The sequence below is a fragment of the Tachysurus vachellii genome, chromosome 5, assembly GCF_030014155.1.
Source record: "Tachysurus vachellii isolate PV-2020 chromosome 5, HZAU_Pvac_v1, whole genome shotgun sequence".
Lineage (NCBI taxonomy): Eukaryota > Metazoa > Chordata > Actinopteri > Siluriformes > Bagridae > Tachysurus > Tachysurus vachellii.
Window position 1 is genome coordinate 10,021,092 of NC_083464.1, and position 14,780 is coordinate 10,035,871.

Genomic DNA, 14,780 nt, shown 5'->3' on the forward strand with positions numbered 1-14,780 from the left:
TAGTAAACAGTGTAGTTTCAAACCAGAAACATGGCACTTGTATTCATATAAGTGGCTGGGCATTTATGGGTGAGAGATGAAAACAATTAACTGGCCATTGCTTCTGTTAATCTATAGACTATCGCCTATGGCCATAATCACCTTCGTAATCGTCCCTCACTGGGATGTTATTAAAGAACCATAAATTACAGTGACCATGACAGAAGGAAAGCATTATATGAACTTGCCACTGATATACAGTATACGGTAAAACCTCAGTAAGCTTGTGTTAGTGGGTTCTCGCTAATAATATGTGGTTTTCAAGCTGCGAAGACGTAAACCAGACAAAAGTAACACTTGCTTCAAAACACCTAGGAATGCTGCATTAAAACCAGGTCTATAAGGCTGACTGCCTTTAGATACATTATAAATAAAGTTGTTGATCAAACTGAATAATTAAGGTTCAGGGCCTGGCATTCTGCATTATAAGGGAAAATGTTGCAAGAGGATAAAACGGCTCATCAGTAGGAAAGTGGGCCGCCAGACCCGCCATTGTTTGGGCTGTAAAAGGCCAGACTGATTGGCCCGGTCAGCTAGATAAACAGCAGTAGAGCTGGAGTGGTGCCGCTCTCACAGCTCTCCACCACTTCATGTGACCTTTTCTTAAAGGGGCCTCATTGAAGGAACAAGCCATTGTGCTTTCTGAGATTCACAGAACAAAAGCTTCCCAGCTAATCTCCCATTAGCTCCCAGCAGCAGAACACAGGCTAAAAAATTAAGCCTCCTGACCCACTTTTACACTCCCAAAGTATATGATAGAATACAGTTTCAGATCATGTAACAGCAGAGAAGCCAGGCCATGATCTCTTTGGGGTTTTTATTAAAGGTAGATGAAACCACCTGACTTTAGACTCAGCCAGAGTGAATGTATTTATACATGATCTCATGCTTTCCGGACTCTTTTGATATGCATTTCAAAAGATAGTTAAACCTGAGGAAACCTCCATGAGAACATACAAACTCCATACACACATTGCAGAGAAGGGAATCGAACCCCAAACCTGGGGGTGTCAGCCAGCGTGCACCACTGCCATAAATGTAAAATGTAATATTTCTTTAAATCATAAACATTCTTCTATGTTACACAATTGACATATTATTTTAAACCATTTATTTCATTTCATTCATTTCATTATTTCAGTTTCATTTGACTTGATACAAAGTAGGATATTTGGATGAAACATATGCATGTTGCATATTTATTTAAAATGTATAAATATTACAACAATTTCAGTAAAATTGAAGCAGTAAAAGCATTCCATTTGTGTCTGCTGTTCAATGAGACTGCACCACTGACTGCAGTATTTTTCATATTCATGAACAAAAATATCAAGACAAGAATATCACCTTACATTTACTAGTATGTCTGATCTGAATGAAGCTTTCCAGTGCTACAGAAAAGGAATAAATCAAATTTGCCTTGAGTGCGCTGAGTGTGCTGCTGCAGCTCAGATGTTTAGGAAGGTTCTGTGAGTTTAATGTGTCAGAAGCATTCACACACTTTCAGAAAGACAAAGCACAAAGAAACAGCAGCAAGAACAAGGACATGGTCTTTATTATTCATGGAAACAAGATCTGGTAATGTGGATACTAAAATGCAAATCTGCCAAAATATTTTTGAAAGATGATACAGAGAGAGGGAGAGAGAGAGAGAGAGAGAGAGAGAGAGAGAGAGAGAGAGAGAGAGAGAGAGAGCGAGCGCAGGCTCATTATTATGCTAACCATCTACTGTATGGGGACCAAACCAACACTAATGAGCAAAATATACACAACCACACAGCCCATACACTCACACACACACACACACACACACACACACACACACACACACACACACACACACACACACACACACACACACAGATATCACAATATATCACAGAGCTACTGTAATAAGAGTACCACACCTTGACACAAACCCATCAGTTTCTCTAAATCTTGAGTACTTAAACATTACAAACACACACAAACTGACTCACACTATCCTTATAAAGTACTTTACGATTTAAGCAAGCCGGATTAGATTCATCTCTGTAGTCTACACAATGCTTACTTGGTTAAAACGCCAGTGTATCAGTGTCTGTCTGTCTCTCCCTCTTTCTCACTCCCACACACACACACACACACACACACACAAACACACAAACACACAAACACACATGTTTAGCATCCACACCTGATCAACTACCATGGGATCTGTCAGCTGGCAGACATACAACAATACATACATACAGTATACTGAAACACTAGCTCTTCGATATACAATATCAAAATGATGTTCATGATATATAAATTTAACATATTATCAGAAAATACCATAATATATTATTTGTGTAATAATAGGCATTGTGCAGGATTCATAAAAAAATCACAAACCTTTTCTCTGATGTGTTGTTTACAATTGACAATTGTTTATTTTAATTTTTTACTTTTTATTCAGACATGTGTGTTGTATTATGTTATAAGCAAGAAATCACATAGATCATCTTATTTTTTTGTCAGACGGGATTGCAATCATCCTTCATTCAATTAAACTTACACTAATGTAATGAGTGTTAGATTTGAGTGTTAATGTTTACATTTAACCTATATGTACATTTAGATAATACCCTTATCAGACATGCTTTATACAAGCAAAGGTCTGAAACTACCATCAATTTACATTTACAGGCATTCGGCACACTTGCATATCCAGAGTGACTTAGATTTTATATTATTTTTATACAACTGAGAGTTAAGGGCCTTGCTCAGGGGTCCAGCGGTGGCAGCTTGGTGTACCAGGATTTATACTCACAACCTTCAGTAATCCAACACTTTAACATCTAGGCTACCATATCCTGTTCTTCACGTTGATTTAAATATTATCGATTGTACGTTTTATTTTATATGTCATTTTTTATTATTTTCCAATAAAATGCATTTCAAAAATTATTATTATTACAGAAGTATTACAGAAGATGCAAATTGTGATGTTGGCAAACAAAGGACTATCAGATGCTGTTTGCGTGAATTATATTGAACACCAGCCTGTGGGGTTTACAGCCTGGTTACTGAATGAGGTTTCAGATCGTTATTTGGCCTGAATCAAGCCAAGGTCTAAGGGCACGCCTGAAGATAACCAGGAGCATGACTGTCTTTCAGTGGGTCAGAGACCTTATAGAGACTCTGTCCTCAACCCTAATGGAGTGGAAAATGTCTCTGGGATTAGTGCTCAGCCCTCCTCATCAATTATAGAGACTCTGCCTTCAAACACGCTAGCAGCGTGTGCAAAAGCCTCACACAGCTCTCTTAGGAAACACACTGCCCTTCTGTGTGTCTGGGTGACACGGATTTCCAACCTGCACTAATCTTGATTCTTTTCTGTGTGTTAGAATTACAAATATCCAGCCTTGATAAACGCTTTCATTGTCACAACCGTCCTCTATTATATCTGAGGCCAAAATCATATACCTTGACACACAGATAGCACTAAACATCTAAACAATAACAAGTACAACTACACAACAATGGCTCGCTGTGATTAAACTACCATAGATAAGAAAGAGAAGTGAGTCATGAAGCTTAATGCTTACACTTCATGAAAGCTTAATGTATGTGTTCTCACAGTGGTGTGGTGGTTAACCTGGGGTCAGGTGCTGCTCTCAAATCTCTACTGCTGCCTCAAGGCATAAATCAGCCAGAAGAGATCACAGCTGTGTTGTGTGACTATACAGCAATAAAGCTCGAATTAAAAATGTAGGCCAGACACAACGATGCCTCGCTTTATCAAGGCCAGACTAGAGGTGTGTACATGACTATTTCATGCTAAACTCACTCACATTTACCCAGCTACTTTTGTTACGAATGACATTATTTACTTCTCTTTTCCAATAAATGAATGAACGAGTTTACACAAGATGTACCAAACGCATTAAGCAGCTTCGTGTAAGCGTCCATTACTCTCCCAGGTTAATCAAGGTGGACTTATGTTAGTCTTTTGGCACCTTGACACAACAATGTGTAAAAGTTGCCTGGTCTGGTGACATTTTTTTTCCAAATTGAATTGGACTGCAATTGTCACAAACAATTTTGCATTCAAGTCTCAATCTGGGAACAGTTGTTGACTTCTATCTAGAATAAATTGACTAGTTATGCAATTGCACTTTTGGACCTTATTCACATGTAAACAGTTATAGAAGGGAAATTTATAATGACACAATCTGGCGTCACCCAGATGAGCATGAGTTTCCTTTTGAGTCTGGTTCCTCTCAAGGGTGCTTCCTCATATCGTCTCAGGAAGATTTTCTTTGCCACCGTTGCATTGGTTTGTTCATTAGAGACACATTTATAAATGTATAATTTCTATCCAGTATTTATATATTTCTGTAGAACTGCTTTGTTACAATGCCCGTTGTTAAAAGTGCTATAGAAATAAAATTAGACTGAAATGAATTAATGTTCATCAATGTTGATTAATGGCATCATGGCTCATGTTGGCAATGTAATTTCCCATGTAAATATTCACGAACACCCAAACATTGTTGTAATATAATGCAAAGTGTTACCAGTAACACATATTATATCACATTTATTTATACAATCAATCTCAGTAACTATCAATTCCACATCCAAATTGACTACCAATAGATAAGTCACCACACATCCACACCCAAAACCATTAATTACCTCACAGATATTATATATCACCTAAATATACCAGCATAACCTTTTGAGGTTTTTCTATTTCCTGTGTTTGTTCCTTGCCTTTGCATCTACTCTTCGTTTTTCTTTCTGATTTTAATCCCAGCCTGACAATGAATTTGTCATCTTGTTTGGATCCTCATTCAAAAAGATCATTCTGACATCATAGGAAGTGATGGCTCATGCTGTCAAGACTCTGGGTTGTTCATCAGAGGTTCAAGCCCCAGCACTGCCAAGCTGCCACTGTTGGGCCCTTAAGCAAGGCCCTTAACACACTCTGCTTCACGGGCGCTGTATCATGGCTGACCCTGAGCTCTGACCCCAATGACGCATACTTTTTCCTTTACTGAACTGAACTTACATTAGCAGTCTATGGGCAGTTGCTGAATTTTGTTAACAAAAGTGTAAAATATGAAATAAATGGCATTTAAAGCAACAGTGTTATGATGGACCACTCCAAACCTGGCATGATTTGTTTCGTGGTTTTCATAGGTGATCGTGAAGGTATGAGGGACTTTCATATTTATTTAGAACTACGCCAACTACATAAGAAACATATAATCACAATTGATTCCTTCTGAAAAATTTTTAAAGATTTTTTATATTATTATGAAACCACTGTGTTTCTTGTAAACATTTATTGACCACTGCAACAACATGACAAACAAATCCCAAAGAAACGATTTCCTTTAATTATCATTACAGAGAAACGTGTTAAAATGATTGACTGTGGTAATTACACATACGCTACAGATGGGGTTGACAAACACTACAGCATTCCTATTGGAGTTCAGTAATTATTTGTACACTGAACAGTTTCCACACTGGAATTATATCTGAGTCACTGATAACAGAGACGTAATCGCCTATCCTTATCTGGCCGTTTTGAACAGGAATCCATTATGAACGGTAATTCCAGTTAAGAGATGTGCTTTGCAAGTCAGCCTAGTAATTGCTCTACAGAGAACTGGGAAAAGCATGTGCTTGGTGCAGCTTGCTGGCGTGGAGGATAATTGAGTGGGCTTCTGTAGGGAAAGGACACAAAGGAGGTAATTACACATTCATCCTGCCTAACAACAACTCACACACTCAGAGAAACATACACAGACACACACAAACACACAGATACACAAATAACACACATACAAACAGACACACACAGACAGAGACATGGACACACAGACTCACACAAACACAAACACGCACACACTGACACACACACAAAACCCCGAAAACACACACATACAGATTCACCGAAACACCACACACACACAACACACACACGCGCACACACAGACAGCTAGTAGCAGTGACATCAGACTGTTCTACATGTAGAAATCACTCACTCTCACTCACTCATTTCCTACCGCTTATCCGAAACTACCTCGGGTCACGGGGAGCCTGTGCCTATCTCAGACGTCATCGGGCATCAAGGCAGGATACACCCTGGACGGAGTGCCAACCCATAGCAGGGCACACACACACTCTCATTCATTCACGCACTCACACACTACGGACAATGTAGTGCCCCATGTAGAAATCAGATAACATTAAAATAAAATAAACAAAAAACGGCAGAGGATGAAATCAGATGAAAGGTGAAAGAGAAAGGAGGAGGTAAAAATATAATGTGGGTCAAAATCCATTATCTCAGTGTTTGTGCTATACTCCTTCATACCTAGCTAGTAGCCTTTAGTACAGGGCTACAGGTGCTCATATAATTATTTTTACTCAGTATAGAAATCACTATCTTTTATCCCAACTAATTCAACCAGCTGGAGGACAAAGCAGTTTTAATGTACTTAGTATTACTTTATTATTTTATTAGATAAGCTGATCAATCTTTTCAATATTTCAACCTTTGTCCTGGTTTCAGGACTGATCAGAGCATGATCAGGATTTCTCCTCATCATTCTTTTTCAAAATACACATTAAAATGTATTTTCTGTCTATTAACATCTAACAGTTCATTTTCTTCACCCAGACAGGTTTGTTACTCCATCCGGACCCGCCCTAAATCGTACTACGCCAACCTCGGCTTCTCCGAAGGGAGGGTGCTACTGTGCCAAAAAAACAACCTTTAATCCACTACTATTTCATAAGATGCCACTCGTAGCATATCTGCAACTTTATCATACACAAACACATAGATGAACATGGCATTGCTGATTAAAACTAAATGAAGAAACAATTCAAAAAATAATAATATTTGGGCAACATTGAACAATTTTCTTCACAGCCACTCTCTGTTTCATCTCATAATGTTAACGTGATAAACACTGATGGTGAGAGTTTTTATGGAAAAGTTTGTACAAAATATAAAAAGGAGAATAATCGTATTATTGTTTTGTAATAATTAAACATTTTGGACACCATGATAAAGTGATATAAGACCCCAGTGCAGCATCATATACAACCATCAGACAGTTAAAACACTTGAGAGTTGTTGGCTTTGTGCACCAGGGCTTTATATCTAATACCACCGATGATTATATTTAATTAACCCCTTAAACTCTCACATCTACAATCCTTTTGCTATTACTTTCATCATATGTTTAATAATTCATAGTAATATTTATTAGTAAAATTAATAAAAATCTGATCAAAAACCTGAGGCATTAAGCATTAATTGAAAAACAAAGACAAAAATATGGAATCTCATATTTTATAACCTCTAGTATGACATTGACACTCAGAATGACATAAAGCCTTCAGTACACTCTGCATGTCATTGACTTCAAGAGCTTCAGAGTCACAGCAGAATTGCGTTACCCAGGAAACAATGACACGGAGGCACAGATGAACACACACACATACACACACACACACACACACACACACACACACACACACACACAATGAGTGACGATGCACATTACAGTTCCACTAGTTCCACCCCTTTACAAACACACACACACACACACACACACACACACACACACACACGCGTGTGCGCACACACACAAGAATAGACCAATGAAAGGAGATGCACATTTGTGTCTGCCTGTAGACACATTACTTTTCCGCCCCTTTACATACACAAACACACAAACAAGAACGGACCAATGAGAGGAGACGCACATGTGTCTGCCTGTGGACACATTACTAGTTCCACCCCTTTACAAACACACACAGAAACACACACACACACTCACACACACAAGAACATACACGCCTTATCTTATTACCTCAACCTGCATTGAAGCAGAAGCAAGTAAAACAGGTCCTGCTAACACTTTACACACAATAGGACACGTGCTCATAAAATATTCCTCTAGCCTCTACCACACCCCCCGCTCTGTGTGTCAAGGAAGAGCGTGTATGGAGGTCATTACAGGAAAGGGGTCTGTGCGTATACATATGTGTGTGTGTAACATAGAGTTCATAGGATGCAGCTGCGACTCTATGACAAAGAGCCAGGCGTGCTCCAGCTGAGCGCTGTTGATGAGAGCTCTGTGCTCTGCCACATTAATCACACACAAGGCTTACTCTGCTGCATGGCTTCCCAATATTCCAATGAAGCCGTGTATTCACATGAGCCATTACACTTCAAGAGACAGCAGACACAATACTCAATACGCCAGGGCCATTCTGCCCATTAACAGCTCTATTAAACAATCAACACAGCAATGAATGTGCAATAAATATGGATAAACAAAATTAAACACGAACCAAGAATGAAAACATTAGTCCTAGGCAATACACTGGTTAGGTAAGGAATATAAGATGAAGGGAAATGATGTAAACGGGAAATAATGAATGACAGAATAACTGGATGCTGCCTGACATCAAGCGGTGTTACTGTTACCACCAAATTTAATTATCTTCTTATAACAGGATGCATTTGATTTCATTTTCAACAAATGTTTACATTTCCACTAACATCACAGATGTCTGTTTCCCATACAGTAATATACCTTGGCCTACAAGCACATCCACACCGGACTCACCTTCACAAAAACCCTCTGCCACTTCCATGCTCACAGTCACCGTCCTTTTAATAGTGTTCACCTGTTTTAATTATTAAGTTGTTATTGTTACTGTTTATAAAAACCTGGTTTCTTTCTGAAGTAATCGTTCTGTAAGTCAGTGCTGTTACCAAGCCTGCCTTTTTGTCCTAAACATTCCGGTTTTTAAATCCTGTTTACCTGACGTACATTTTGCCTAGCCTGTATACTGTTTCTAATTATTATTTTTTTTTTGTGGATTGTCTTTTTTAAACTGTTCCTAATAAAATGACCTGCATTTGCATCCACACCACCAATAGGACCGGAATGTTAAGCTTAGCCGTGAGTGAAATATAATAATAATCATAATAATAATAATAATAATAATAATAATAATAATAATAATAATAATAATAATAATAATAATGAGACATGTATGCCGATTGTTTTTGTCATTGAGGTTTTGTTAATGAACTGCCAACAAAATATTTAAGCATTTTATCATAATTTTAATTATAATGATATAATAAATATAATGTCATAATTTATTGCAATTTCATTATCACTTCGTCATATCAGGCATTTAATGGGAAATATTACCAATTTAAAAGCAGCAAATGGTCATGATAAAAAAAAACAAAAAAACACTCAGGCTATAGAGGTCAAGAGATCCATTAAGATGCAGAAATAATCAATTTATAATAGCATCAAGGCAGCTGGAATTGAACTGTGGGGTCCCCAGAGATTCCTGCCTCTGCCCTAAAGGTCCTCATTATAAAGGTTAGATACAAATGTGGCATATACATGAAGATTTAGAGTATAACCTAAAACCATTATACACTCGCCCATTGCACATTATTTGACATCAGATACAACAAGGCAAGCTTCATACTACTTCCTACACAGTCACATGGACACACAATGAGCCAGATGTGTACTAGAGCCTCAGAGCAAAAATAGCACATAAACATACATTTCACTTGCTTAAGAAAACATAAGGCCACAGAGTACAACCCAAAACCCAACCCCAAGTCCACTTGAAAGTGTGTGTGTGTGTGTGTGTGTGTGTGTGTGTGTGTGTGTGAGTGTGAGAGAGAGAGAGAGAGAGAGAGAGAGAGAGAGAGAGAGAGAGAGAGAGAGAGAGAGAGAGAGAGCATGCAGACTCTAAGCAGAAGGCCAGCTCTGAGATTAAATTACTCGTCCCCCAGGCGACATGCCCAGTCCATACTGTACTATTGATCTCTTACTGTCTCTCATGTGACCGTCCAATCACAGACACATAAATCAATGACATTTCTCAGTCTTTATATTGTAGTGCTGCTTATACTGTATATTCACACTTTTATGAATAAATTTATCAACAAATTATTTGTCCACTACAAACTTCATAGCATGCCATGTTTTGACTATCAAATCTGTCAAATTTATTTAGAAAAAGCTGTTCTGAGAGCCACATATTATGACTGCAGTTTGCAAGTGTGTGACAAACAAATACAGTCAATCAAGAGAATTCTAACCCGAAATCTGTAGAATTTGATGCTTTTAACCAAAATCTGAGGCAGAATGCTTAAGAGGTTCAAGTTGGTTTAGTGTTTGGGATTCTTTCAGCTACAGGTTGCTGCTCCTACACTATGCTTTCACAATTATATCTTCCATTGTTAAAAATCATTTAAAACAATTAAGATTTACAGTATGATCTCATTTTAAGGTTGACAACTGACAAGATGAGATTTATGAGTGTCCTCTAGAAATATTGGCACCCCTAATAAAAACGAGCATAATTTAAATAAAATTGATAACACACAATGTGTGATATTTTAAAACTAAAGACATAGAAGCACTGTTGTGTTTGTTTTTTTTGTTTTCTTTTTTCAGTTCTTCATTACACCATAGAATGGTATAAGAAATATCTTTCAAATTAAGTCACTTCTAGAAGACTCAACTCACACTTTCCCACAATGCCGATAGTAGGTTATTAAACTTTTATTTTAAAAACCCAGCAGAATATAACATAGTGGCTCTGTCAGACCAAACTGGCAAGAAGTGTTAAAACACTTAAACACATTATATATTACAGGGGTTATATGTAATACAAGAACAAGGGGTGTACTGTGCACAGTAATAAGGAACATAATAGTCTAGGACAATGTGAGGAAAGGTAACATTGAGACAAACAGTCAACAACCTGAAATAATCATGTCAGCATATCAGCTCTCTCAGACTGCCTGTGAACATATCCAAACACCGGACACCTTTCTGCTGAATAACACCCTTTACTGGTTGCTGACTCTAGCAGCCAAGAGTGAAAGCCATTAGCCATCTGCATTAGCATCTCAATGCAGTCTCTATCAATCGTGATGGATGGGTGCATCGCTAAGGCTCCAGCAATGTTATTTTTACTGATCCTAAAGACTTCTGTCTGCAGTGGCAATGATAGATGTTTATGACATAGTGTGAGATAAATAGCATGAAAAAATACCATATACTACATTTGACACAAGAAGTAGTTTCTGTTCAGGGAATGTGACAGAACACAACAGTTGTTTACTGCCATGCGAGCAAGAGCTTTAAATGTCAAGCAGTACTCTCACAGAGTAGTGTGAGAATCCTCAAAAGAGTGTTCTGGCAAATCTGGGCCAACTGTGAAAGAAAAAAACAGTCGAGGCATGTTAAACAGTTTACTTCTTTCCAAACAAACAAAACAATCACTGGAAGTAAGTGTGCCATTTCCAAGTCAACAGCTTAAAGACTCGAATATGTAATGTAGAGCTGCTCAGGAGGATGGCAACTTCTGCTGCTCCATGAGACATCTGAATGACACAGAATTCAAAAAGGAGCCATTTGCATTTGACCTCCATGAAATGCCTGGACTCATCAAACTCCATTAGTTTTAATAAGAAGCCCTCAGGCGGCGTGATGGCCATTAGCATCACTTAGTGGGATTCACTAGCTCGCTAACATCCCCAACAACATGCAGTAAAAGGCCATTATCATGTCAGTGCCACTGTTGGGAATGGTCCCACCACCTGGATAATATCTGGTCAGCAGTGGTCCTGAGTGGTCCATTTTCACTCATGGATACAGACGGTAGAGGGTAGATGGGGGATGACTCATTGTGCAGTGTAACAGATGGGTTAAAGTATACTTACAAATTGACCTACCTGATAAATGTACCTGAAAAAATGTCCAAATTTGCATACATATTCATATACCGGATATAGCAAAGATAACTGAATAACGCAATATTATCTGAACATTTATATTATATTTATTATAACATAGTATTTACACTGGTCGGCGCTGTTTCTGTTTACTGTCTTTTGTGGATTGTCTTTTTTGTATTGTCTTGTAACTTTTCGTCTGCACTGTCTTTTGTTCTGCACTGTCTTGTCTGTCTTGTCCTGCACTGTTTGCACCAGGTTGCACAGTTGCAGGTTATGTGGCTAGGCCTACTTACTAAGTCCTTAGCCCTGTCTTTGTTTTATGTAGCACCACAATCCTGGAGAAACGTTGTCTCATTTCACTGTGTACTGCAACAGCTATGTATGGTTGAAATGAAAATAAAAGATTCTTGACTTGACTGGAACTGTCAGAAACAGTGAAGCACCGACCTTTAAATAACTTCATCTCAAGGAACTTGAGGCTGGACACTCTTATTATACTGTGGCATTTTATATATATGATATTTATTTTTGCACTTTCAATCTATTGAGATCTATTTATAGCAACTCTGCATTGTTGTAAGTCAAGCCTCGCTGTCAAGCCTGTGTAAATAACTGAAATTAGGTTATGATTAAATGTTTCTGATGCTTGTGTTTTCAGTGCAACATGTAGATCTTGTGGAAACACAGAGCTCTTCAAATCAGTGCAAGAACCAATTTTGAATTGCAATAAATTATTTAAGTGCATCTCTTTTGCTGGTGCTTCATGTAGTACAGCACTGTTCTTCTACAACATAACAAAACAAACACACACATATATACTGTATACTGTATATGTATCCTATAAATAGTGCACTATTTTATATATATATATTTATATATATATTTTTTTCTATTTTTCAATATGCTTTTATAGTGTAGGCACATTAAGAGGGTATGTGGCCCACACAAGTGCATATGTGTGTGCGTGTGTGTGCGCCACATACCCTCTTCCTGTACCTACACTGAACATGGTAGAATGCACTATCAAATACATCCAATTGTATACATCATTATTCAAGCAGGATTTTTATGCAAATATACTAAGGCCAGAGGGCAGTTGCTACTTTAATGAACAATAAGTAACAGCCAGAAATAGGCTGTCTTTATTTAACACTATACTTGAAGGTTAATGTAATTACAGCTTGTAATTTGTTGATGACATATTGTGCTTATAGTATGTATGTTAAGGGGTTGGGCAATATGGCAAAAAAATCTCATATCATCATCACGGCCCTCGAGAAACGTTGTCTCATTTCACTGTGTACTGCAACAGCTATATATGGTTAAAATGGCATTTAAAGCTTCTTGACTTGACTTGACTTGACATGTGTGTTGTGGAAAAAGAATGATGTCATAATTGGGTAAAACGCATGAGTAAGGCTACATTACTACCTGAACAAGTGCGGACCAGTGTACGAGTTCACATTCACAGGAATCGCTGCACAGTTCCAGTGCAACTGAACTCACGCCATCTCCTACAGGTAGTCCCAGGTTCAGTAACGCGGTATGGTTCCCAGTCCATATGACAGCTTTTACATTTTTCAAGAAAATTATAGTCTATTTTCAGACTAGACTACCAGTGTCCAACCCTCTTAGCTGATCACAAGCTTCAGAATCCATACACTGGTTTTTACTAAAAGAAAATATACTTGTCAAAGCTAAGACTGAAAAAAGTTACCATCATCGATGTGAAGAAGTGAGTGATGAGTATACAATTTAACCATTTACAACACCAGTCATATAGCCTCTTGGTTCCTTTCAGTGATCAAACGTAATAGACTCTCTTGAGAAAGCTAGACATCTGGCTTAAAAGATTATCAATATCGTATCATCATATTGCCCTGCCCCAGACTTACATAACAGCAATGTGGTGTCCCTGTGGGCTCTTTATTTTTTGCCATTCTGTGTTTTACAAAAGCACATTGTGTAGAGGTACATGTATCATTGCTGTGTCCATCCATGCCACGTGCTTTATAGCTAAATACATGAACAGGGTTAATCCCTTAAGGCAACACAGAAAGCAGAATTTACTAGTCTTCAAAAACAAGTGTGATGTGTTGTTATATATCAATACATACTGCTAAATGTGTCAAATGATATAATATGTAGTCTACTTCAAAACGTTTCGATAATCCTTTTTTTTACTGGACAATACATGTAATGTAACAAAAATATGAAACAAGATCCAAGGTCTGCAGGTTGATCATCGTTAGCCATAGCAACACATCTTAACATGATATACAGTAGATACAGTGTTCCTAAACACAGCTGTCCTTCAATGCTAGTAATGAGGACAGATCTAGTTTAACACGTGTTCCGAGCATGTGAGACATGTTCATTCCAAACCTAATCTCATTTCAACTGTTATGATTATGCAGCGGTTAGAAGGACATGGTCCGCAGCGATATGAGAAATACTTATAAACCTTCTATTTTTTCTTTTCTTTGGCATCTTGTCATAACCACAAGTTTGTAATCTCAATTCATGCAACAGTAAACCATAACTGTACTTGTGGTAATATTAAAGGTAAAGCAGAATTACTGTATTTTACTCATATTTAACAACGCACACCCAAAAGAAGCTGTTTATATTTTACTGCTCTGTAATAAACGGGTGAAATTTTAATGTAATTATAGCTCATCAGCACTGAAATATAAATAAACAGAGAATTCAAAGTAGCCGATCCACCCTATTGTTATAGCACCCACTCTAAAGAAATTCACTATTTGCTTTCATCTGCATGCAAAATGTGTTTTAATTGAAAAAGCCAGAATGGATTTCTTTAAGACTGTGCTCTTGTTAACCACAGTGAAGATAGAGCCAATTCTAATCAACAGTATTGTCAGTACATGTGCATGGTGAAAGGGAAAACCGATGTAATGAAGAAAGACATCTTCACTGACAGCTTTTA

At 37.7% G+C, this 14,780-nt stretch overlaps 1 protein-coding gene across 2 annotated transcripts in view; it reads right to left on the reverse strand.

Moving 5' to 3' along the window:
* The window catches only part of gfod1 (glucose-fructose oxidoreductase domain containing 1), a 34,782-nt gene that overhangs the window by 8,093 nt on the left and 11,909 nt on the right, over window positions 1-14,780 (reverse strand). The gene's annotated exons all lie outside the window — the stretch shown is intronic.